At 48.8% G+C, this 26,759-nt stretch overlaps 1 protein-coding gene across 2 annotated transcripts in view; it reads right to left on the bottom strand.

The window, feature by feature from the left end:
- UBE2Q2 (ubiquitin conjugating enzyme E2 Q2) overlaps nt 1-26,759 on the bottom strand; it is a 758,043-nt gene that overhangs the window by 184,175 nt on the left and 547,109 nt on the right. The gene's annotated exons all lie outside the window — the stretch shown is intronic.

Below are 26,759 nucleotides of genomic sequence, written 5' to 3'. Positions count from 1 at the left end.
AGGAGGATATCAGTTTCAGCATATGGGATTGGCAATGGAAACGTTGGTGTGAGACCTATCACATTTCTCATGAGACTCATTTTTCATGACCTGGTTGTTCAATTATCTATTACAGTGGAAGAGTTTGACCTAATAATATTAAAAACACATGAAGGAAATAAAGCTCAGAGCCCCATGATGCAATAAATGTATGTTGAATACATATATATGTCAGGCTTTTTTGGCACAATGTTTCCGTGCACTGAAAGATTGTAACAATCACAGATAGCTGGAGCATTGCTATACTTTTTCCAAATTCACAAAAAGGGCCCTTTTACATTTCAACAATCTGTCACCTGATAGCATCGATAGGTATTATCGGCAAAAATTTGTCTATTTGTTAATTAATAGAACACTTCCCTCCAAGTTCGGCTTAAAATTCCTTTTATAATTAATTATATGGTTCAGAGCAATCGCATATTGTTTATTTTGCAAAGGCAACATTTAATTAGATGTCTCACCATAATTTATTGGCACTTTACGTGAAACAGGCATGGATCTCATGAAAGTACAGTTTCATCTAAAAAATATAGCTTAGCACTATGATATGGCAGAGAACTGAATGAGCCATTCCCCATTACTAAGAGACTGATGAAAGGAGTTTTCTTGCCCTGACATGCTTTCTTCTAAGCAATAATTTTGAATCTAAAAGCACTAATTCATAAAAATTATGTGCCCACTCTTAGTGGGCAGCAAATCACAGTGCTGCGATTCATGGATGATGCAGTACTGCTGGCATGTACAGAACAACATTCTAAGAATGCGAAGGCAGTTTTCGAATTAGAAAAAGCTGGTGATTAATGCATCAAAAACTGAAGTGATGATGGTCACGAGCATAGCACGTTCTTTAGTAGCCCACCCCCAGGCGATGCCCTTTCTTAAGATGGAGTTAAACATTTTGAGTTTTTGAGTTTAAGGATTGCTGATAGCATAAGAATGACAGTACACAATGAAAACGCCAGGAATTAATCATTCATCGAAAGCTATTCACTGATTTAATAAGAAGTTGGTTAAGGCCTTAAATGCTCATACTGCCTCTGTTTGGAAAAGAAACATACGATTTTGCTTCTAGCATTGGATCTAGAAGAATTGGAATAACTGAAAACCCTAGTTGCCATTTTCATAGATATGTCAATTGTATTGCATAAGATTGGAAAAATTGGAAACATATGGAAAGATTATTTGACTTAAATGTGCATTAGGGATTCCTTACCTAAAATATGCGAAAGTGATTCTGCATTAAATAAATATTTCTCTCCTTGCTGTCTCCCCCGCCTTCCGGTGCCATGGTTTCCTGGGAGGTGCCTCTCCGTGAGTGGTGGGGGGTGCTGGCCCTCTTGCCTCCTCGGCCTCGGCAACCTCCGTCCTGGGTCAGAGTCCAGCCTGCCTGTTGGTGTCTAGCCGTCCTCTCGACAGTCCTGGGCTGCGGCCCTGGGTGAAGGGTCAGTTCGGGCCTTAACAAAGGGCGCCCGGACCCGAGTGACGACGGTCTGGGTGCCGGTCTCCTCCTGCAGCTGGATCCCCGGCCGTACCTCATCCCCTGGCCTGCACCGATGACTTTCCCCACTAGTGAGGATGGGTAGAGTCTGTAACAGCAGACGCCGCCCCGCCAACCCAAACCCCGATGGACTGTTATACTACTAGCGACCGGGACTCCGGCTTCCCCGACTCCCGCTGGGGGTGACCTGGACACCATTCTGCAGGCCATTGGAGCCTCCCAGGCCTCAGTCGAAAGCAAGATTGGTGAGGAGAGGGTTGACGTGGCCCTCATTCGTCAAGCTCTCCGCAATGCCACGGCCCGGATTACAGAAGCTGAATCGCGTATTTCCACAGCGGAGGACGACAAAACCTAGCTCAAGACCCAGGTGGCTCAGCTTCAGAATCGGACTTCCCAACTCCATCGCCGGGCTGAGGATGCCGAAAATAGATCACGGAGGAACAACTTGCGCCTGGTCAGATTTCCGGAAGGGGCCGAACAGATACATTCATGGAGACCTGGGTGCGATCCTGGATGCCCAAGGAACTTCTCTCCCCTTGGTTTGCGGTTGAACGCGCCCACCGCTCCCTGGCTCCTCGTCCCCCTCCTGGGGCCCCGCCGCAGTTCACCATGAGGATCTTCAATTTTCGAGATCGAGACGCTATCATTAAGGCGGCGAGGTTGCAGGGGCACTGATCTTCCAAAGTAACAAAATTATGGTGTTCCCTGCCTATACCAGGGAGGTGCAGGCCCAAAGGCGCACCTATGACTATGTTAAACAGAAACTTCGTGGCCTGGTCTCCGGTATGGTCTCCTCTTCCCGGTCCGCCTCCGGGTCGTCTTTCCAGGACAAGACCTTCTTCGATACCCCCCTGGAGGCCTGGACCTGGCTCACGGAAGAGCGCCCTCTTCATGCACGTCCGGCCTCCCCTCCCGGCCGCGGTGGCCCAATGCACTCCCAGCCAACCCTTCCTAAACCTCAGAAACGCCGCAATCGCTCCCGCAGGAAGAATGGCGAGCGAGGAGGGGCCTCGCTATCCCCGGTGGCGAGGTCTCAGATGCCCCCTCCTTCTACTCCTCCTCGGAGCCTGAACCCTCTTAGCCTATCTGGTTCGTTGGGGTCCTGGGTCCAATTCCGATCCCATCTGCAACGCTGCGGCCCTCCCTGTCTGACTCACACCTATCCCGGAGCCCCGTGCTTCACAGATCTGCTAAAGATGATGCTGACTGACTCCTGCGGCCTAACTGAGTGGGGCTTCTGTTTGTTACCTACTGTTTCCCTTGATGTATCCGTATGTATGGAGAGGTCCACCTTCGCCAAGATTCTGCTTGACTTGCTGGGTACCATGAGTAACTTCTGTTAGCTTCTCGGGCCCTCAATGATATGCTCACGTCCTGCTAAGAGTTTTAGCTTAATATCTTGAGTTTTGTATTGTTGATTTAGGTGCTTGTTTCAGGGCGACAGAGGCTTCATGTTTGGAAGTGTAGGGTGGGGGAGTTGGTGGGCGAGGGAAGGTGGGGAGACAGTTGTCTCCCGTTGGTTTATTATTTTTGGCTGCTCATGAGCCGCTGTTGTTTTCCTTGGTAGCTTATTATGCACACACGCCACCGACACTTGACAAGCTTTGGTAGGCCATGCGGCCCTCACTCTCAGACCCTGCCTACAGAGGGTGGTGGGAGAGTTTGTGGGTGGAAGGACACCATTTTGTTTTTTGCATGTTTATTGTTTTCGGCCGCCTACGGGCCGCCATCACTTGTTCTTCTTGGCGCCTTCCAGAGTACCCGGGAGTCCGGTGGGAGCATGGGCCTTGCCCGTCCGGGTGGTTCTCCTCCCCCTGCGCTTCAACCTGGGATTGCTCACTCAGCGTCCTGGAACGTCAATGGCCTCTTAGACCGCATAAAGCGCACTGCTGTTTTCCGTAGCGCCCACCGTCAAGCCCCTGATATCCTCTTCCTGCAAGAGACGCACCTGCTGGGTACCCACTGTAACTTCCTCGCCCGCTATGGGTTCGACAGGGTCTGGCACTCAGGTTTCTCGCAGGGCTCCAAGGGGGTGGCCATACTGATCCGTAAAGGCCTTCCCTTTTCTTTGACACGGGCCAAGACGGACATGCAAGGCCGCTACGTGGCCCTGTCCGGCAAGATCGAGGGGCACCTTATTAATCTACTGAGTGTATATGTTCCTCCCACCACGTTGCCATCCACCCTCTGACACCTCACAAGCGTATTTTCCTCCTTCCCACCTGGATTGGTAGTTGTCGGGGGCAATTTAAACACTGTCATGCATCCACCGCGTGACGCATCCGGTGTTCCCTCTGCGTACCGTCTATCCTCTGCTAAGCGACTATCTGATTGGTCCTGGGTCTCAGACGCTTGGAGGATGTGGAATCCGCTTCGGGTCCAATATACCCACACCGTGGCAGCTCATCGCCCCCCACTCCCGTATTGATCTGTTCTTGGTGCCGGCCACTCCACGGGGCATCTCTGATCATTCCCCGTTCTCCCTTAGACTCGGGATTCAACCTGGGGGTGTCCGTACGACCTGGCGTATGAACGCTTGGTTCTTGCAGGAAGAGGACTTTGTTGAATCCCTCGAGCAGGAGCTGCGACAATACTTCCCGATTAACATGGGATCGGTCGCCTCACCGGCCACGTTGTGGGAGGCAGGCAAGGCAACGATGCGGGAGTGGCTAGAGGCTTGGTTCATGCACAACGCGCGGATCAGGCCGCCCGCCTTTTAACAACTGGAGGCCCGGGTTGCACTGATGGAGGTGGCCCAGGCCACTGCCGCTACTCCGGACTCTTCCCGGCAACTTGCTTTATTACGCGAGGAAATTGGTCCTGTTTCCTTGGACCAAAATGATTTGGCGCTCCTCGGTTGCGCGCGTGTACGGCTGGGGTGATAAAAACGGCAAATTGCTACATAACTTAATCTCGTACCCCAGGGCGGACAGCGTCATTCTGGAGGTCTGCGATGCAGCCGGCCGTCACCATTCCACCTCGAGGGCCATTGCTCAGGCCTTTGTAGGGTACTATGCCAAGCTGTATGTTGCAGGGCCTCCCACGGACTCCCTGGCTGCAGTGCTGTCGGAGACCAGCACCCAGCTGCCCCGCCTCCCCCAGAACATCTACGAGACCCTAGATCTTCCACTTTCCCCAGAGGAAATCCAAGGGGCCATCTCACTCCTATACTCTGGCAGGACACCTCGGCCGTATGGATACCCGCTGGAATACTACGCAAACTATCGAGACCCACTGATCCCACACCTGATAGTGCAGTTACAGCACATGGTGGACACGGGGTCCTTTCCCCCCGAAACGGATGTGGCCACCATAGTGGTTGTCACGAAGGCACAGCCGTCCTCCCTTGCCTGTGCGGACTACCGCCTCATTTCCCTCATCAATACCGAGGTGAAACTCTTTGCTACTGTTCTGGCCCAGCGGATCCGCCCCCACTTACACCTACTGGTCCACCCAGATCAGAGTGGTTTTATGCCCGCCCGAGGCACTCGGCACTGCATACGTCGCCTCCATCTCGCCCTTGCGCACCACCACCTCCTCCCCCCATACCTGGCCTTGCTTCTCACCGATTTTGAGAAAACGTTTGGCTTGGGGATATTTGGAGGACGTGCTGGAATTGATGGGGCTCGGCCTTCCGTTCCGGCGCCTCATCTGCGTCCTTTATTCTAGTTGCTCGGCGAGGGTCCTAATCAACTGGGTGCTCTCGGAGAATTTCCCATCCAGAGGGACACTCCCCAGGGATGCCCACTCTCACAGCTCTTGTTCGCGCTGGCGATGGAGCCCATGGCATCTCTTGTACGCCATGACTCAGGCATCCGTGGGTGGGAATGGGACCCGGGTCGACAAGATCGCTCTCTACACCGACGACGTTCTCCTTTTTCTGGCAGAGCCAGAGATCTCTGGCCCGCATTGTCTGGCGGTCCTCTCCGCATTTGAGCGGGTCTCGGGCCTGCGGCATAATCCGGCGAAGTCCACCCAGGTGCCTCTCCACCCATCGCGGTACTGCTTTGATTGGCAGTCTAACATTCGTCTGCGAAAAGCAGTCCTTCAAATATTTGGGTGTGTGGATCGCCCTACTCCTGGAACTCGAATGCGTCTTGAACATTACGACCCTGGTCAACAAGACAAAAGCAGACCTTCAGAAGTGGCAGTCCCTCCCGCTCAACCCCATGGGCAGGAGTGCCCTCTTCAAAATGATGGTACTCCCCCGGTTCTTGTATATTTTACAAAATGTCTCCCTACATCTTCCGGGGAGCTGGTTACGTGAAATTGTCAGCATCCTCACCCGGTTTCTCTGGGGGGGGTGGGAGACCGCGAATGTCCCTGGTGCATTGCCGTTTACCTCCCTATGATGGGGGCATGGAAGTAACCAATCTCCGCTTATACTATCTGGCCACAAGACTCATCATGATCCAGGATTGGTTCGCGGGCCGCTGGTCCGACCCGGCATACCAGGTGGAACTTCACTCAATGTAGTTCCCTCAACTCCAGGCTTACTTATATGGAGCCCCCATAACCCAAGACCACCCCCCAGTCACCAGAACTGTTTTCTTGGCTTGGCGCACGGCGTTGCGCCACACGAAATGGGACCGTAAAATCACTAAGCAGACACCGTTGTGGTGTGGTACGTGGCTGAGGGAGGCCTCATCTCTTTCAGACTTTAACTGATGGGACAGCATCGGGATCTCGCTTCTAGGAGATCTCTGGGTGGGGGACCACATCAGATCCTTTGCTGACTTGCAGCAGTGCTTCTCCCTCCGCCCCTCTCAATTCTACAAATACTTGCAACTCAGACATACGCTCAGCGTACACCTTCCATCTCCCACCTCCCGCCCAGGATTCAGTCCTCTAGAAGCCCAGGTGATGATGGGGAATTTGGGTAGAGGAGGGGTGTCTCGGATCTACCGCACCCTGGTGAACCAATGGTCCCGCATCTTTAGACTCGCTGCGTGCTCGCTGGGAGGGGTGGCTGGGCCCATTGGAGGACACGGACAGGAGGGACGCCCTCCTCATGTATAAATGAAAAATAATTGTCTTCTTACAAATGTGAATAATCTTTAATTCCAGATTTTTATTGTGTTTTATTTAAGAGTTTATAAATGGCTTAGAGAATTTCAAATCACCTAATTTGATTGACACTAGCATCCTGGTGAGAGTGTATGTAATGCTCTTTGCGCTGTATAATGTGGCAACTTAAAGAATACCAACAAGGACAATGCTTGATTGAGATGAAATTCTGAATACTGAAGCCAAACTATTGGAGTGGTGCACCACTCGATATTGGGACGAATAGTAGTCAATTAATCAATTGGTCATATGGTATTAAGGTCTTGAATAATCCTTTATCATCACAAAATTGCCACCCAACGCGTTTCGTTCATTAGGATGAACTTCTTCAGGGCATGTATCCACGTACCCAGGTGGGGAAATGGAGGTAGAAGTAGTAACTGCGGGCTGCATGGGCCACCTTGGTAAGAGTCGGTGTGCGCTGAATCTGAGAGCAATGTGTAGAGATGAGCCTTCCGCTTCTATGATAAGAGTGGTCTGGCAATTTTGTGAAAATAAAGGATTATTCAAGACATTAATACCATATGACCAATTTATTCATTGTCTACTATTCGTCCCAATATCGAGTGGTGCACCACTCCAATAGTTTGGCTTCTTCATTTGTCTGCGCAGCAGTTGGACCCTACGACGGCAAGTGCTGGAGTAGCTTGTGCACACTCAACCAGATTGACTATAGCAATACACAACCAGGGAACTGCACAGGGTAGTGCGGTCACCGTGTCCGCCGTTGTTTGGAACTGTATCTCAAATTCTGAATTCTGCTTCAGCTTACATACAGATGTCTGCATTGTAACTTTTTCAGCGCGAAACGTGATTGTGGTTTGTCAGGGAGCCCCTGAGTTTATCCTACCCTTGTTGCCAAGGTGAGACCCTCTAGGAAGGATGTCTTCCCTGTGAACTGGAGGAACTCCAGTTGAACTAGAAATCAACTTCCTGCACTGGTTTTGAATTGACAAATTTCACAATGAAGCATGCCCACACCATTTTATTTCTTATAAATTTTTTTTATTTGCATTTTTATCATAAAACAACCAAAATGAAATAACAGACATTGCAGTGCTATGTTATAATGATTAAGCTGACATGGCTAGTGTGAGAAGTTGGCCTGATGTGCAGTGCTCACTATTCTAGTGATCACTATATATCAGTCCAAACAACCCTTATTGATGATTGGTTGTAAGTCAACCTTATAGACCAGCTATCCTAGTAGCATGGATACGAGCAGTCTAAGGCTAAGACTCTAGAGGGCGTGTTAAGCCAGCTGTTTTACCATCACATTACCCCTTGAACACCCAGTGAAAGGACACCACACAAGTGTTATGAAAATAAACAGTGTATTTATTAGAATCACAACAACCCTGTACTCTTTATGAGGACAGGGTGCTAGGCACACAACAAAACTCTTACGAAAATACTTAAGTTAGCACGTTATACACAAATGCCCGAGGGGCACGAAAAACCATATATTCTAAAAGTGGAATGCGAAATTACTAGCAGGTAAGTACAGTACTAATAGGCTTTGGAATCGCTAGGACTTGACTATAGAATCGTTAGATTACTTCTAGGAGACCTAGGGGACTCGGGTGCAGAGTGTGCACTCTCACGCGGGATGCGGGACAAAGTCTATGGAAGCTAGTAAAGGCAAAGTTAGTGTTCACGGGCGAACCCGACCTGGTAGGAAGAAAACGACAGTGGATCCTGACCCTAGGATAGTGAGGCTATGCTGGGACACCGAAGTGCCGAAGTTACCTAGCCCAGGGGCTGCAGCTGCATAGGTCTGAAAAGACGTCGGGGATCTCGTTGCCGGACCAGGAGCCTGGAAGAAGGAAGTTGCTGGCAGGCGACCAGTGAAGGAAAGTTCGTGGATCCAAGCCGGGATCGAGGAAGAAGAAACCTGAAAGCAGAGGGGACCAAGTTCTTGAATCACTAGCCAGTGATTAAGTGGGCACCAGGATGGCACCGGGCGAAGTCACCTCGACTAGGTGAGTGGGCGACGCTGGCTCTGCAGATCTCACGGACCAGGAGGCGTTGTCGGCGACCAGGATGGAGAGGCGAGCTGTCCCACGATGGATGAAGCTGTCGGCGTCGAAGTTACCCAGGATTGGGCAACAAGCCTTGGCTAATTCAAGCCCACGCGGTGGACTCAAAATGGCGTCTTGAGTGGACCAGGAGGGTCCGGGGTGCTCCTCTTTTGGAAGGGAGCAAGGGCCAGCCTGGAGCAACCAGACCAGCAGCAGAAATGTCGTCGGGCGTCGTTCAGGAGGCCACAAGCCAGCGGGCTAGTGGCCAAACAACGCGGTGAGCAGCAAAAAGCAGAAGGGCCCCACGCAGATCGTGGAGATGCTGGGAGGCTGCACTTCGGTGCTGGAGCTGCTCAGGGTCGGGGCTTCTCGGACCCCAAAGCACTCACCAGGAAATTACTCGGCGGGCTTGCTGGAAAGAAGTCGTGCAGTCTTGAAGATGGCCGGTCCCTCGAGGTCTCGTCACACCCACGAATCTCAGCGTGACTGATGATGCAGGTAGAGGTCAGAGGTGCCAGGGAAGCCGGTTCTCGTCGAGCTGGGCAGTCTTGATCCGGAGGACAGACTTGCAGCAGACCGCAGTGTTCTTAAGATGGTGCCTGCGGATGCAGGGTGACTACTCCTTAGTCACAAGGGAGAAATCTTAGGAAGAAGTCTTGAGTTCCTTTCGTGGAAAGTAGTTTCAGGATTCAAAGATGATCTGATCTGGAAGGGGGCCAGTTCCTACCTTTATCCTGTAAAAGGGGGCTGGCACGCGACTAAGTCCTGCCCTAGGGGTGGGACTAGGAGGGGGGTGGTTACACCCACTTCCTTGGCGGGCTTTTCCCCAGCACAGGGTCTGGAGTGACCCTGGAACTGGTTCCAGCCAGCCTATGCACAGTGAGCACTGGGGTGCCACGTGCAGTCACCTTCCTCTAAAGCCCTGCCTACCTACAATACACAAAACCCTGTCTGGGACGGTGCTGGCACCGCCCCTGGCAGGAAACCCTTTGTCCTTATCTCCTGCTCTGGGAGGACTCCCAGCAGCAGGAGGGCAGACTTGTGTCTCGGTGGCAGCATCCATTTTGTGGAGCTGAGGCTCTGTTTGACTTTAACCAGGGTTAGGGGTTACATACATGTCGTGTCCCTCTAGAAGGGTGGAATGCTAACCCCGTCGCCAGAATTGGCGAGGGGTTAGTATTCCAATTCGTATGACACCTTACTCGACATGTTTTGATAAAGCGATACCAGAGTTGGCATATAATCGCGAGGATTATAATGCACTTAAGAGTATATGGTATGCGATATCATGGAAACGGCTAAGGGATGGATCCCGAAAGCCGCAGACAGGCTCAGCTCATGCCAGAGCACCATCTCACACGATTCCAAGCACTCTGCCTTCAGGATTGTTAAGGCCTGCCATAGGAGTGACTGATAGGAGATCTGTGTGTCCATTTTAGGGTTAGATATAGGTATACTATATCTAAAGCAAAGGGTGAGTACACCACCTTGCCCCAGCTGTCGTGCAGCCAGTTGTGTCAGATTTGGATGGCCAGCCAGGGGTGGCATAATACATGCTGCAGCCCCTGGTAGGCCCTGGGTACACCTATGCCCTGGGTACCTAAGGTACACTGTACAGGGACTGATAAGGTGACTCAGTATCCAATTAGATATGTACCTATGGTACATGGAATCCATTTTACAGAGAGAGCAGTAGGCCTGGGGTCCTGAATAGCAGGGCCCCAGGTCAACTAAGTCAGAAAACCAGCAAAACACCAGGCAAAAAGTTGGGGGCAACCATAGTCAGGGATCTACCTTCCTACAGCTAGGTTTCGCTTACATCCAGGGGTCCCGGGGTCCCTACAGTTCCATCTGTAATATTATATAACAGTAGATACAAAGAAATTAGAAAACATTTCAGCACCTCTACTCCACATCCACACATCACAATACCATTCCGTAGTGTTGTCAGTGGACACATCGTGCATGCAATTGATACATTAAACCTCTGCGTTTCTAGCGTTCAGCCAAGTTAAGTATGGTTCCCATATATCTTTGGGTCGGGATCTGAGTGGCTGAAGTTCCCAGTATGTGGAGAGTTGTGTGCTGCAGTAAGCGACTTGTGCAATCCAGTCTTTGGCTAGCGGGGCGCGCGTTGCGCCCCAATTAAGAGCAACCTATCTTTTTGCCATCAGTAGGAGCAGGGAGGGCAACTTACGCAATTTAGGAGGCACAGTCTCCAACACTCCGAGCAGGAACGCGAGTGGCGTGAGGGGGAGGTCCTGGCCGGTTATGGCTTCAATATGCTCATACACCTCCAACCAGAATTGTGCAATAGGCCTGCAGCTACAGGCTAGGTGTGAAAAGTTAGCACAGGGAGATCTGTATCTCCAACAACAATCATCCTCTCGCAATCCCAGTTTATGCAAGTGTATGGGAGTGCGGTCAAAACGATGTAAGAATTTGAAGTATATAAGCTGGAGGCGATAATTTGGTGACAAGCGCTCTAGCTGTTGGCAACTCAGCTTCTATTGTGTGTCTGTGAGGGGGATCTACAGTTCCATATCCCAAGCAGCACGGGAGGGAGGCACTATTAGTGGGGAAGCGCTTTTTGCTTGTTTTTATAGATTCTTGATATGAGTTTCTGTCCTGATGTTACCATCAATACGTTTTCTAGCGACGGCAGGGGGGGGGGGGGGGGGGGGGGTGGAAGCTCTGGAAACCTGGGGAATTTGCTTCTGCAGGACGCATGGAGCTGGTAATAAGGCAACGTGTCTAGTGCTGTCGGCTCCGCTGGGGAGCACATTTGTTAAAGTGTTAAGAATGTGTTCTTAGGGTAAAGGTCACCACCCGTTGCTAGGTTGTGTGTTCTTGTGCCTTCTTGAGCTTTCCGCTCCTGTAGTGGAGGAAAAATGGGATTGTTGAAAAGTGGTACAGATGGTGCCTATAATATCTCCAAGTGAGCTCTTTTGCAGATTCCGTCCCATGCCCATCGCATAACTTGTATAGTATATATTTCTCCCCGTGGGAGCTTGTATGGTTGATAAAGCGCTGTAGATATTGGTAGGGGAGCTGCTTGATCGATTTCTATAGCTACGTGTGGCTGGTAGGGTGTGGGATGTGCCCAGAAGTGCAGGAAGTGTGCCTGCGTGCTGAAAGCGCATAACGCGAAATCCGGAGCTGCGATCCCACTTTGGTTCTGCGGTAGTGTCAAAATTTCCCATGCGATACATGGTTGACCCCCAGCCCAAACCAGTTCAATCATGAATGAGCGTAATCTTCCAAAGAAATGCAGTGGGAGCGGCAGATTCACAAAAAGATATAACAATTTAGGCAATACGATCATTTTTGCTATCGCTATTCGGCACGCCAGTGAGAGTAGGAGCGTCTTCCACCTCTTGATTCTATCTTCAATCCATGCAACCACCTTCCCGTAATTAGCAATCCAAAGGTCCTGGAGGTCCGTGGTTAGCCATACTCCCAAATAACGGACTGGTTCTGAAGCCCACGTCACCGAATATTCAGTATCGAATTTCTGTGTGCCAGATGTGAGCAGGAGTATCACAGATTTATTCCAATTAATGTGTACTCCTGATAGCACACCAAAAAGTATCACCTCCCTCATCATGGGGGCTAGGTTATCTTCGGGGCGTACCATGAACAGCGTGATGTCATCCGCGTACATGGACACGGTAAGAGCTCTAGTAGAGAAGCCTATTCCCCTGTTGGCATGGTGTTGTCGTAGATGCGCAGCCAGGGGTTCAGTCGCAATCGCGAATAGTAGGGGCGACAAAGGGCACCCCTGCCTGGTGCCAAGGGTTATGGAGATTGGTTCCGAAATTAACCAGTTTACCCTTAATCGCGCTGTGGGCTGTGTGTAAAGGAGCTGAATCTGTTTTATAAAGGTCGGGCTGAGTCCTACTCTGCGAAGCTGGGGAAAAAGGAACCCCCATTCCAAACAATCAATTGCCTTTGAGGCATCTAGTAGCGCAGCGGCAGTGGGTAGGCTTGGCGGTAAATAGTGAAACAACCCAAATAAGATTCTTATGTTATGTGAAGTGGCTCTTCCCAGCACAAAACTGGATAGGTCCGACAAGACTATTGTTGGAAGCAGTGGTCCGAGTCTAGTAGCCAAGAGTTTCGCAAAGAACTTGGCGTGCAGATTGATCAACGAAAGGGGACAGTAAGATTCACAACTCTCGGGGTCCTTGTCGGGTTTGAGGAGGGCGATGATGATCGCCTCCCTCATCAATGCTTCCTGGTGCACCTCCAAAAGGCGGGAGGCTAGGTCTTCAGCATATTCTTTGCGCAGTGAGACCGTCTATCCCTGGCGCCTTGTCCGCTCTCATTTCGCCAATTGATCGCCGCACATCTTCCACAGTGAATGGTATATCAAGGTACTCTCGGTAGGTATTGTTGAACCATACCAGCCCTATTGAATTAAAGTATTCTTCTAAGTCCCGGGTGTTGCTTGTGAACTGTAAAGTTGGGAATAAAAGTCACGTATAGTATTTAAAATGTCAGGGGTCGGGGGGGCGGTACTATTTTGTTTGTTGTAGTAGTAAGTGCAGAAATAAAAGTGCCCCCCCCCCCGTGGTGGTGTCAACAGATTCGCTAGCGTTTTTCCCGGCCTGTCACCTTCACCATATTTCCTCGCAATCTTGTGTAAAAACTTCACTTTCCTATCTGCCTCCTACTGATAAGCTGTCAATTTCCCGCGGATCTGACCCAATAGGCCCGCCGATGGTGTTGTGCAATATTGTTTTTCAAGCGTGTGCAGTTCCGATTCTAGGCGTTGAAGGCTTACTCTAATGTCTCCGAGTACTCTATGCTGCCCCGCTATGCAATACCCACGTATAACCACTTTAAAGGCCTCCCACAATGTGCCTACTAAATCTACGGATCCAGAATGCTGCATCGAGTAACGCATTAGGGGGCAAGCACCAGAAAAATGGCTGTCTATATGGCTGGGGTACTTGTAGGGTCAGGGTAACTGGAAATTGGTCAGACAGCATACAAGCGTGATGGGAGGCATCTAATACCCAGGAGTTTAAGTCAGGGGAAGTAAGCCAAAAATCCAGCCTCGACAAGGCATGATGGTACGTGATACAGGTACCCTCCCGGACCTGTGGGTGGAGGCTCTGCCAGGTGTCCACTAGGCTCTAGGCCTCCACTAGTTGATGTAGAACCGCTGCTGCTTGCGGGTGATGCGTGCGTGAGGGTCCCACCCTGTCACACTTGATGGACATTACTGTGTTAAAGTCCCCCCTCCCTCCCCCAGAGCAGTGCTGCGTCTCCCATGGACTGTATGGCATGCCACACCTTCTGAGAGAAGGAGGGATCGTCCACGTTTGGCTCATATACATATGCAATTATAACCTGCTTATGAAACAGCGTCCCCAACGCCAGCACATATCTCCCTTCAGTGTCACTTACTACTTTCGGGGTTTGCCATGGGGTGCCCCTTTTAATTAACGTCGTCACTCCGCGGGAGTAGCTAGAGTAGCGTGAGGTAAACACCTCACTCCATCTATTAGATCGCAGCCTGTCACTAATGGTGGATGTAAGGTGTGTCTCTTGGAGAAGGCATATCGCAGCCGAATGTCTCAACAGATGGGACTGTTTTAGACGTGCCATCCTATGGTCATTTAGACTGCGCACGTTCCATGTTAGACATGTTACTTTAGACATAAGGATATTTAAGAGTGATTATCCCTGGTCATAGTCTGTATCTCCACATATCGTAGTGGTCTACAGTATGGTTAAAGGCCTCTAGCGGGATGTGTGCCATGTCCAGTCAGAATTTGTACAGTACTAAAAGCTAGAGCACAATGCAATGAACAACAAACTATCCCCCCCCCCGCCCACTCCAAACCCTAAATCAGGTTGAGTCTCAAAGTTGCCAGCCCCCCAAATTAGAACATCTTCAGAATTAGTCAAATAGGGGAATCATCCCAGAGGGGCGTGAGGTTGCCGCCATACTACCCCGTCACAACGTAACAGGGTGGCAGAGCATCATGAACTACTATCAAAATTAGTTTCCCACTCATATTCAATTTAACTAGTTAAACATGTTAGATGTGCCCATCACACAAACAAATGTCAAGTCTCCTCCGCATATGGAGCTATGTTGTGATAAAGACATTAGTCATTGTCACTTAGCTGGCTCTGTGCCTGAGGGTCCAAGTCCCGCTGCTGGTCTCGTTTCTGTCTTGATTGTGGGGGGATCTCCACTTGCATCAAGGATTGATTTCTAATTATTCAACATATTTGTTCATATAGGAGTCTCAATTACAATAGACATGTACGTTTTGACATTCGGCCCTTTGTGACGAAAGAACTTTGATACCACAACATACTAGTAGAGAAAGGGTCTGAGGGTATTTAAAGACCTGGCCTAGGTTTACACCCCCTAAACAATATGTAAAAACACCGAAAACCTAGGGGTCTAGGTGAGGCACTATCTCAGTCTGTCATAGTCGTCCAAACTATACCTGAATGACTACAAATTAATTTAAAAAAAGTGGGACAAAAAAGCAAATAAAGTGTCTGTAGTGATTAATGAGAAGAACCCAAAAGGTATTCAGAGGATTCCCATCAACAAATTGCGATGATCAATATTATCATTTGGTCATCCTTCATAGGCAAAGAGGTCTCTTGATCATTGAGAACTATGTTCTTACCTAGTACCATGGCTGGGTACTTCCCATAAACACGTTTTGAGCCAAATAGTATCAAAATGATGGGTTATAGTGCAGTGCAAAAAATTAAAGGTGGTGAATGATAAAAGAGGATAGAAGACAGGAGAGAAAACTTTAATGAGAATCAGCCATCTTCCTGATTAAAAACAAGAACAGTGCAAGATAGCAGTGTTAAACAAATAACTGCATAAAAGCCAACATGTTTCAGCCTCAATGGGGAAGACCCAAGGCTTTCTTCAGGGCTTCTGTTTACAACGTTGCTACTGCAAAGTGAAAATGTCAAAGGAGAGAAATCAGTTGACCAAAGGAATAATAAAGTGCTTCCGTATCCCAGACGTCATTGGCGGGTAGTGAACTGTACTAACGATAAGATTGAACAACCCCTGTTTGCTTTCAAGCGTTCTAAGAATCTTCGTGACTGCTTGGTACATACCCGCCCAAAAGAAATATCGACGGAGACAAGTGGCACCCACTGGGATCTTCCAGCGATACAAGGACACCATCCTTGTGGTGGGTGTTCTGTTTGTGCCCAGACCTGTAGAACTACCAACTGGACATAGGAACCAATCGCCCTTGGCTACTAAAACGGTTTTCTAATTGCAACAGCTCACATGTCATCTACCAGTTGGTCTGTCCCTGCAATGAGAGATATATAGGGATGACTACACGCAAGGGGCGTACACGTATGCTGGAACATAAGAGCGCCTTTAGGTGCAAGAAGAGCGTATCTAAACTCACTAAACACTTCTTGGAACATGGTCATAAGGAAACTGATTTGAGATGGACGGTTTTGGAAAAACCTTTCATTCCCTCGCATATTTCGGATGTTTCGAAATTTTTGCTGATGAAAGAACAGAGGGGGATATATAAGTTGCGTTCTGATTGCCAGGGTCTAAATGATGAAATCCCCTGGACAACACTCTGATATGGCAACCTCTGTACTCTATGAATGAATACTGTGTTAGATGCCAATCCTAGATTTTTTTGATACACACTGACTGAGCTGGTACATACATTTACAATTGGCCTGAGGCTCTTTTTTTCACAGTGGTCACATATATTGGTTTTATTGTTAATGCGACTGAAGGGAGTGTATTAGAGATCTAGTCGTTAAATGACCATGTTTATACTGGTGCACGCGTCCTTTTTCACTTAAAAGACGGCACAGAAATACTATTACATCTTAACCAGACAGCATTACAGCCACTGCAGGGCTAGTTGACCGAATATGACACCATGCCGAGGAGGGTATCGCTAAGGCACATCTTGAAATACCCGTTTGGAATAAGTGACATTGAGCATGCCTGTTACTTTCTATACAAGCGCAGTTGACTAGTCTGAGCATGCGCATAGCTAAAGAACTACACGAGTCAATCGAAAGACATCACTTTGTGGTCCTGCGGGTCTCGCGGTACTACGCGCCTTACACGACCTTCCGTCTCAGCACTAACAGAGACGCTTTTTGGAACAGGGGGAGTTTTTGAAAAACGTGCCGTTTTTCCCTGCTGCAATTACTACATCTTGCTAAATTAAGGTCGAGACAATAATGAGAACGTTCTAATATTAAGAGGAGGCGAAGCGTTCTGTTTTTTTCTCGGTTGTGAATAGCGCGATGCTCATTGGCCACGGCGCTACGTGTGCACTCTATTTGACATCACGTACCTGTCCGGTTCGTTGCCTCCCCCTGAACTCGGGCCCTGCCAGAGGCAACGACGGACAGGTACGTTTTAGTGCTACTCTGACGATTTTGTAGTTGTTGAACAGCCTTGGGAGGCACTTAATCGAGTGGTTTTTCTTGGTGGACACTTCACTTTCATATACAACAGATTGTGTAGTTTACAAATCTTTGTGGATTGCAAGGCTTGCATAGTCATGAAGTGTAATATGGGAGACCACAAGAGGTTTGAGCCCTTAGATGCTGAGATTTATTGATTTGGTATTTTTTTAACATTAAGCTGAGGATAATGCTAGGAATGCTCATACTGATGCAGATTAGAGTGTAACTAAGTCATTTCACCTACCTGCACTATGCACCCGTATCCTTACTTTTTCTAGAGAGTATGTGTCCAGACGAGGTGAGGCTAAATCCCCGGTCATGCTGGGTGAGTGTTATATTCAATTTTCATTTTTTCTCACTTGAGTTCTAAAAGTGGTACATTGCAAATATTTTGTTTGTTTTGTGTTTTGTGAGTATAGATGCATTAAATCATCCACAGACACGGAGGACATGCTACTGATTTAGGTATCCTTTTGATTTTTCACTTTATTATTCCTTTGGTCAACTGAGTTCTCTCCTTTGACATTTTCACTTTGCAGTAGCAACGTTGTGAACAGAAGCCCTGAAGAAAGCCTTGGGTCTTCCCCATTGAGGCTGAAATGCATGGTAAACGGGCTGCATTTTTTTAAACTGCTTTATTTAAAAGCAGTCCGAGACATGGTGGCCTGCAGAGCCAAGCAGGCCACCATCCCTGGGAGGGCTGGCATTCCCAATGGGCTCGCAAATTGCGAGAGGCTCATTAATATTAATGAACCTCGCAATTTGCGACCCCATTGGGAATCCCAAACAGTGTTAAACACACTGTTGTACATTTCATTTTATTTAGCGACTCGCAATTTGCCACTCGCAATGTGTCGCCAATTGCGATGCGCTAAATGAAATGGTCATACATCTGGCCCCAAAATCCTTAGTACTTTGAGTATTTGTTTTGTGTGCACACGTGTGTATTTTTTTCAAATTAAGATTTTAATTTTGAAATTTAACTCATGCAAATTGCTTGGGGGTCCACTTCTAGTGGTGACTCAATGGGGGTCCTCAAGAGTCAAAAGTTTGGGAATCTCTGCACTACAGCATCAATGGCGGGCTGCCTCGCAGGCAAATGAAGACGACCCGCCCATCTCCCTTTAATATATTAACACCCAGGCGCGTTGCGTCCATTGGGGCATAGGGGCGTAGCCCCACTAAGCCTGGGACGCACAGTCGTCAAGCACTGCAGTGCACACTAAGAAATGGCGCAGCAGCGCTACTGTATCTCCGGGAATCGGGACACACCTGGAGCATTCAGGAGTGATCAGGGGGTGAGGCTGGGCTGCTGCAGCTTGAGTGACAGTCCAGTCCACACTCAGCTGCAGCAGTCTGCGCAGGTGAACATTTGGGCTTTGACTAGCCCAAGCATGCGCGGTTCAGCCTCCCCCTTTAGAGTTGCCCCAAGGGGGGTGCCGTTTCTTACAGCAGCCGTGCCGCTGCCTGCCGCAGCCCCCGGGGTCTCAAAGGGCGAGTAGTGACTGTGCCCCCCTAGCCAATCCTGGCGCTGCATGCAGCGCCAGGATTGGCTGTTCCACCGCGCAGAAGTGCAGGCAACCCATCATTGGATGCCGCGCGTGGGTGGTAGCACACACTGCCTCAGCCGCACTTAATGGCCAATCACTGTGTGACTTCATGGGAAGCCATGCAGTGATTGGCCATTTGGGGATGCGCGCGCTGCCAGCTGGCTGCTGAGTGTGTGTAGCCAGTGTTGTGTCGTCGTTACTAGGGCTCGAGTCGTGTCGTGTGCTGTGCAGTCCGACTGTCCGACTCACCACGTGGCTGCAGACATAACTGTCTGTCTCTCCGTTCGTTCCCTGGCAGAATTGGTCGGACACCGTTTTTTGGAAGTACTGTAGTGTACAGTACACAGCAGCTAGAAGTTCAAGTGAACAGGTGTCTGACTCAACTCTGTGGCACTGGTAGGCAGCATAGGTAGGTAGCCTTCTTATCTTTTCAATTTGGGCGGGGGCGGGCATGAATCGATTGGAGGCAGACTCCGAGGCTTTAGTTTACCAATGTTTGTTACCATGATGGCTAAGGGACAGGAGGATCCCGAAGAGGGGCCGGGGGCTGGATGGGAAGGCAGCTGGGGGGGAATAGACACCACCAGGCAGAAGCTGATTGTGCGCGGTCAGGGGGTGTCCCGGCCTGGCTGAAAAAGGCGAGTGTTTGTTTGTACCATGTCAATGCCCCCTGCTGCTGGCTGGGGCAGGCCCAGTGTTGTGGTGTCGTTAGGGCTCATGTGCTGCGCAGTTCGACTCACCACGTGGCTGCCTGCAGACAGACACTAACTCTCCGTCTCCGTTTATTCCCTGCCTGGCAGAACTCGACACATGCCTATCATTTTTTAGAAGTACTACTGTACTATAGTGTGAAGTTCAAGTACTTTGTATTATACCTTTGTAACAAACCTGCACAGATGTCACTTTTTTCCTCCTATAATTGCACCGTTTGCTACCTCTTGTATTTTGTTTGCTCACATTTATCACTTTTCGCCTCATGTAACTTAACGTTTGCTGTTGTACGTTGTTTGTTCACTTGTAATTTTCTCCTCATGTGTAGTATCATTACTGTTCCTATTGTTGTGAAGCACTCTGACAACATCGGGTAAAGTCCGCGCAGCGCGCTATGTAAAAATGCATAAGTGAACAGCAAGGTGTCTGACTCGACTGTAGGCTGCATAGGTAGCTTTCTTTTCAATTTGACCTAACATGATTTTGGTTCAGATTGGCAATACAATGCGTCAAAGCGCTGAGTGTCCCCAGCCCAGGCTGCTTATGTACTGGAGCCAAGGGGGGGAATTGTTGACTTGGAATGAGGACGTGTAGCGCCTTGAATCCTAGTTTGAGGGGCACAGTGGTGGGATTCGAGATCCCCGGGGCCAGTTGTTGAGTGCATTCAGCTTGGGCCTTGGTTGCTCTGTCAGCCTCCTGTGTATTTCAGCTCACTGTGAGACTGAGACATCCTGGTCTCCGAGTCATTCTGTTCAAACTATGATAAATACATTCACTTCACTCACTGTGCTGCCGAAGCTGAACGATGTTTTTCAGCCTTAAAGCGCATTAAGACATTCAGGAACACCATGCTAGAGGAAAGACTCAAAGGTTGGCAATGCTCTCTGTAGAGAGCAAGCTAGTCCAAAAAATACCGGACTTCAAAAAAAAGTTAGACACGTTTGCTACAATGAAACGAGAGACGTGCTGATTTACTTTACAATAAGTGATTGCTGCTACTGGTTTGTTAAATAAAAAAAATACTGTGAGTGAGGTACTGAGAAATGCATGGTTATGTCTGTTATTAAAAGTTTTCTAGTGTTTGTTCTACTTGGGGACAAAACAGATTTTACTGATCAAATGGCATATTATTAAGTACATTCTGTAGCACCTAAACACTATAAACTGTGTGGAAAGACTAGCATGATAAAGTCACATGCTGGTTGTAATGGAACCGTGGTAAAGGTAATGCGTGGTTCCCAATGCTTTGTAAAGGCTGTTTCCCAACTGCTGTGCAACTTCTGCTACTCTTAGAGCTGAGATTTTCATGAAAGTCTTATAGTCTGAATTCAGCAGCGTAATAGGACGGAATGTATGAAGCTCTGTGGTTATACTGAATAAGCAGCTACCTATGTTATAACATCTATTAATGTAATAACTGCACTTTCACAATTGCTTTATTAACCTTCCGGCTTTCTCAAATTTGCTTGAAAATGCACCATTTGTCCATGCTTTTTTAAAAATTTTCTCGGGGGGGAAATCCCCCCCAAACCCTCCTTAGGGGGTTCGGGCTGGCAAGCTGCGCGCGCTCGCTACGGTGCAGTATGATTATCATTTTACGCCCCACCACTTTCAAATGTCACCAGCCGCCCCTGTTAACACCCAGGGCGAGATGATATGACCGGCAGCCATGGGGGGCGTAAGAACAATAGTTACTTACCTGTAATCTGTGGTTCTCCAGTATTGGTGTCTTTCATAGATTCACATGCCTGAATCATTCCCCGTCGTCGGAGTGGGAGTCCCACGGTACATAAAAAAGCAATAATATGCAATACATATGTAGTAAATACCAATAAAAACAAACCAGGAAGTAAAGTAGCCCAGCTACAGTAAGAAAAACTTCCACATCTATGACAATCCTAGTCATTTTGTATAGTCCAAACTACAGCCAATCAGGCGCCAGCACCCACCAGAATGTTCTCCCCAGAGGCTCAGGCTCTCAGATTTTCTCGCAAGGAGTGTAGGTAAACCCAAAAAAGCCTAAAAGCCTCTGAGGGGAGGTGGGCGGGTTGCCTGTGAATCTATGAAAGACACCAATACTGGAGAACCACAGATTACAGGAAAGTAACTATTGTTCTTCTCCAGTATTAGGGGTGTCTTTCATAGATTCACATGCCTGAATCAGAGTAGCTAGCAGTACAAATCCGTGCTAGGCAGACGCCAATGGCTGTAAAGCTTGTCAGCATAAGTCATAAAGCAGTGTAAACTGAAAATACACATTTCAGTAAAGCACAGGATAATGCAATCATGTAAACATGTGTAAAAAATAGATATAAACCGTCTGACAGCAGTAATGGAGGTGGGAAACAGAGGCTCACCTTATTTGAAAAGATTTCGTAGAACTGCACGACCCACAGAAGTATCAGCTGGTTGCGTCCAGACAGTAATGCTTGGTAAATGTATGGCGACTGGCCCAAGTAGCCGCTCTGCAGATCTGCTGAATAGGAACTCCAGCAAATAAAGCCGTAGACGATGACATTGCTCTTGTGGAATGAGCTCTAGGAGCTGCTTGCAACGGTTGTCCTGCTTGCATATGGCAAAAGGCAATGGCAGAAGATATCCATCTTGCAATAGTCTGTTTTGAAACTGCCTGCCCCTTATGAATAGCACCGTAGGTGATAAACAATTGGTCAGAAGAGCGTAAGGCGGATGTCCTCTGCAGATAGAATTTAAGACATCTCTTAACATCCAGCGTATGCAATGCCCTTTCCGCCGGTGATTGCGGGTTAGGAAAAAATGACTTCAGAATTATAGGTTCGTTAAGGTGAAAATCCAAAGGTACTTTGGGAATGTACTTCGGATTAGTGCGGAGTATTACGGAGTCACTTGTAAACTGCAGGAAAGGATGATGAACTGTAAAAGCCTGAAGATCACTGACTCTTCTGGAGGATGTTAAAGCCAGCAACAGTGCTACCTTCCACGAGAGATATTTGAGATCGGCCTTGTGGATGGGTTCGAAAGGATGACGCATGAGTTGTGCCAGGACAACGTTAAGATGCCACATCGGAGGTGGTCGTCGTACTGGAGGGAACATCCTAAAGAGTCCTTTAAAGAATTGCTGTATAATCCTCGCAGAGTATAAGGAATTAGTACCATCCTGCCGATATCTCGAGATCGCCGCCAGGAAAACTTTCAGGGTTGCGTGAGACAGGCCTGATTTTGCTAAATGTAGGAAGAAAGGTAGAATCTCTTCCGGCGTTGCTGAAAAAGGATGAACACCGTGTGCGTGACACCAGATGCAGAAACGCTTCCACTTCAGACTGTATGTCTTTATGGTAGCAGGTGCCCTTACCCTGGCCAGAACCTCCTTGCATTCCTCTGGGATGTTTAGGTGGGCGAACTCACGGTACTCAGGCGCCAAGCCGCTAATCTCAGTGATGTTGGATCTGGATGATAGACCTGACCGTTCTGCATGCTGAGCAAGTACGGGATTGGATTCAACTGAATTGGTTCGCACTCTGACAGAAGAAGAAGTTCTGTAAACCAATACTGGCGCGGCCATCTGGGGGCAATCAGGATCAATCTACACGGTTCCTTTTTCATTTTCCGCAGAACCCTGGGGACTAGTGGAATCGGCGGAAAAGCGTACGCATATGTCCGAGACCAATCTATCGAAAACGCATTCCCCTGAGAGTCCTTGTGGGGATGCCAGCTTGCAAAGAATTGGCATTTGATGTTGGTCTTTGTGGCAAATAGATCTAGGTCTGGACGACCCCACAGGCAAAAGATGCGTTCCACTGTCTGCTGATGTAACTCCCACTCGTGAGTGGAGACTGTCGTCCTGGTGAGTGTGTCTGCCAAGACATTCTCTATTCCTGGAACATGCACTGCTTGAAGTTTTACATTGTGCTGTAAGGCCCATGCCCATAATTCTTGGGCTTCCTGGGAGAGGAGAAGAGATCGAGTTCCTCCCTGCTTCTTGACGTAATGCATGCTTGTTGTGTTGTCTGTTCTTATCAACACATTGGAATCCTGAATGATTGCATGAAACGCCTTGAGTGCTAGAAATATGGCTCTGAGCTCCAGACGGTTGATGCGCCATCGCTTTTGTGGAGCAGTCCACCTGCCGCTGATTGTGAGACCTTGAAGATGCGCTCCCCAGCCCTCGAGAGACGCATCCGTCGTGATGGTGAGGCTTGGTGACTCGAAGAAATGCCCACCCCTGCTGGAGATGTCGTTTTTGTGTCCACCAGCGTAGAGAGTTTTGCATTAGCGGTGTGATCTTGATAAGATCTTCGAACGTCCCGGAGACTTGTAACAACTGCAGGGTTAGCTTTTTCTGGAGAGGTCTCATTCTGAGACGACAGTTTGGCAGTAATGGGATGCAAGAAGATACCATCCCCAGAAAGGACTTGTATAGCCGAACAGAAACTGACTTCTTTGATAACAGATTCTGCGCCATGTTTTTTTATCTTCATTTGTCTCTCCTCCGAGACAAAGGCTTGCAGATTCTGAGTGTCCAATGTGGCTCCCAAGAAAGCTTGTCTTTGAGAAGGTCTCAATTGGGATTTTTCGAGATTGATGGACAGGCCCAGAGATTGGAACAGGTGTAGACACTGTTGTAGATGAGATTGCACGACTGCTCGAGAATTGGCCTTTATAAGGCAGTCGTCTAAGTATGGGAAAATTTGGATTCCCTCCAGCCGGAGGTGCGCCGCTACCGGAGCTAGAACCTTGGTAAAAACTCTTGGCGCTGACCGTAGTCCAAAAGGAAGAACTTTGAATTGGTAATCCCTGCCAGCCACCCTGAAGCGCAGGAATTTCCTGTGGCGAGGTAGAATGGGAATATGGAAATATGCATCTTGGAGATCTAAGATGGCCATGTAATCTCCCGCTGCCAAAAGATGCAATATTTCCTGGAGCGATAACATCCTGAAAGTTAATTTTCTTAAGTACTTGTTTAGAGCGCGAAGATCTAGAATCGGGCGCCACTCCCCGTTTTTCTTCCTTATTAGAAAAAATCTGGAGTAAAACCCCATTCCCCTCATCTTCTGAGGTACGCTCTCGATCGCTCCTTTTTACATCATCAATTTGATTTGGGCAAATAGCTCCTTCAGGTGAGCTGGGGTGGTCCTTTAGGGGAAACATTTGGAGGAAATTTCTCGAATTCTAGGGCATGACCCCTGGCCACAATATCCAGGACCCATTTGTCTGATGTCATTGACTGCCAACTTGAGTAAAATTTGGATATTCGTCCTCCAATTCGTTCTTGAGAGCAGGGCAGTGGTGGTGGCAGGTGAAAAGTCTCATTGGCGCTTATCTTTTCCACGATAATTCGCCTTTCCCCTGTTCTGGGCATAAGTGGGCTTTCTCTGGCCGTAAGATTGATATCGTTGAGTATGGTATCGTTGATTGTTTTGTCTGTAAGAGGATTGTTGGTTATATCCACCTCTGGTAGAGGACGATCCTCGTCCTCTCGCTCCTCGAAAGGGCGGCTTGTGGAATTGGAGGGTACCTAAGGATTTTGCTGTTCAGTATCCTTCTTTATTGTCTGTAAGGCATCCTCCACCTGAGGGCCAAACAGATATTCGCCATCATATGGCAAGTCCAGCACCTTATTTTGTACTTCTTGTCTAAAGGAAGTAGACCGTAGCCAACCCTGTCTGCGAAGAACCGCAGCTCCCGCTATCTGCCGAAAGCCCGTTGAGGCTACATCCACTGCTGAATCAATAATCTCTTCTGAGCTTCTTTGGCCTTCCTGTAGTATCTTGAGCGCTTCAGCCTTAGAAGGTTCAGGTAGGAGATCAATAAATGGTGCAATGTCCGACCACATCTGTCGGTCATACCTTCCTAAGATGGCCCATGAATTTGCCGCTCGAACTGTCGTAGCCGCCATAGTGGAAACACGTTTCCCTATTGAATCTAGGCGTTTGCCATCTCTGTCTGGCGGGACTGTAAGTGGAAAAGAAGGGTTCCGAGCCCTCTTTTGAGCTGCCTGGACAATCACAGAGTCAAGTTTCGGCTGTCCGATAAGGCACGCCGGAGATTTGTCCGGTGCTCTGTATTTCTTTTCCAAACGTGGCAGGACTGGAGGAATGGATGCCGGGGTTGCCATGACTTTTATACCCTCCTGCCAAATGAAGTCAATGATGGGTATAGACTTAATCTGTTTCCTGGGCTGATCTTTAAAATCATATAGGAAACAGTTCCTTATGCTCCATATTGATATGAAAACGTCTAGTTGCACGTTCCATTAAAAGGTGGAAGCTAACCACGTCCACTGGTGGTGAAATTGAGACTGCTTGATGCGAAGGGGAAGGTGTTTTAACCTGGCATTCATCCCACTCAGACTCATCCTGTACTTCTCCTTCTCTTTGCTCCTCCTCATCCGAAGACTGAGGATCTAATTCCTCCACCTGAGGCTGCGAAGTAGGTGAAACAAGAGTTGTTGGTTGTAAAACTGGCACCGGTACTTCAGTGGCCGGAGAAGCAGGCACTGAGCCCGTAGTTTCAGAAGGTGGAAACCTTCTATAATAATCGTCCAACATGTATTGAAGGTTGGTCAGTAAGGCAACTGGTACCTGCGCGACATGTAAACTGTCCATCTGAGGCTCCATCTGTACAGGTGGTTGTTCATCCTCAAGTTCGTCTTCTTGCAACTTAATATTCAACTCAGAAGGACTAGTGGCCGCTCCGAAAGTATGAACCACATCATCCTCACTGTCTGAGTCTAAAAGTCGGTCAGGCACCTGCGATGATGGCTTTGGAGTAAAGAACACCGTCGACGGTGACCATACCTGTAGCGCAGTGCAAGATGACAATTGCGGCGTGGACGGTGCGTTTTTCGCTGCTTCAGTAGCAGATATCAAAGGCTCCGTCGACGGTGTCGTCGCTGGGATGGATTTCGTCAACGGTGCCGTCGACGGGACGGACTTCGTCGACGGGACGGACTTCGTCGACGGGACGGACTTCGTCGACGGATCGGACTTCGTCGACGGATCGGGCTTCGTCGACGGATCGGGCTTCGTCGACGGATCGGGCTTCGTCGACGGATCGGGCTTCGTCGACGGATCGGGCTTCGTCGACGGATCGGGCTTCGTCGACGGATCGGGCTTCGTCGACGGATCGGGCTTCGTCGACGGGATGTTAGTCGTCGACGGTGCAACCTTCGTTGACGACTTCGTCGACGGTGGCAACTTCGTCGGCGGAATGGAGCTCGCCGGCGAAGCCGTCGATGGCATCTTCTTAGTCGACGGTAGAGCCTTCAGAGGAGCAGACGACGAGGAGTCGACAATGGCCGTCGTCGACGACATTGGTATTACCGTAACATAGACCATGGTAGGGGAAGAAGCTGTCGTAGTCATAATCATCGATGGTTTAGGAGATGAGAAGGTTATCGTCGACGTGGATGATGATTCGACGGAGGTCTTCGTCGAC

The sequence above is a fragment of the Lissotriton helveticus genome, chromosome 3_2, assembly GCF_964261635.1.
Source record: "Lissotriton helveticus chromosome 3_2, aLisHel1.1, whole genome shotgun sequence".
NCBI classification, from domain to species: Eukaryota; Metazoa; Chordata; class Amphibia; order Caudata; family Salamandridae; genus Lissotriton; species Lissotriton helveticus.
Note: the sequence above shows the minus strand (reverse complement) of the source record. Positions and strands in the feature narration are given on the sequence as shown.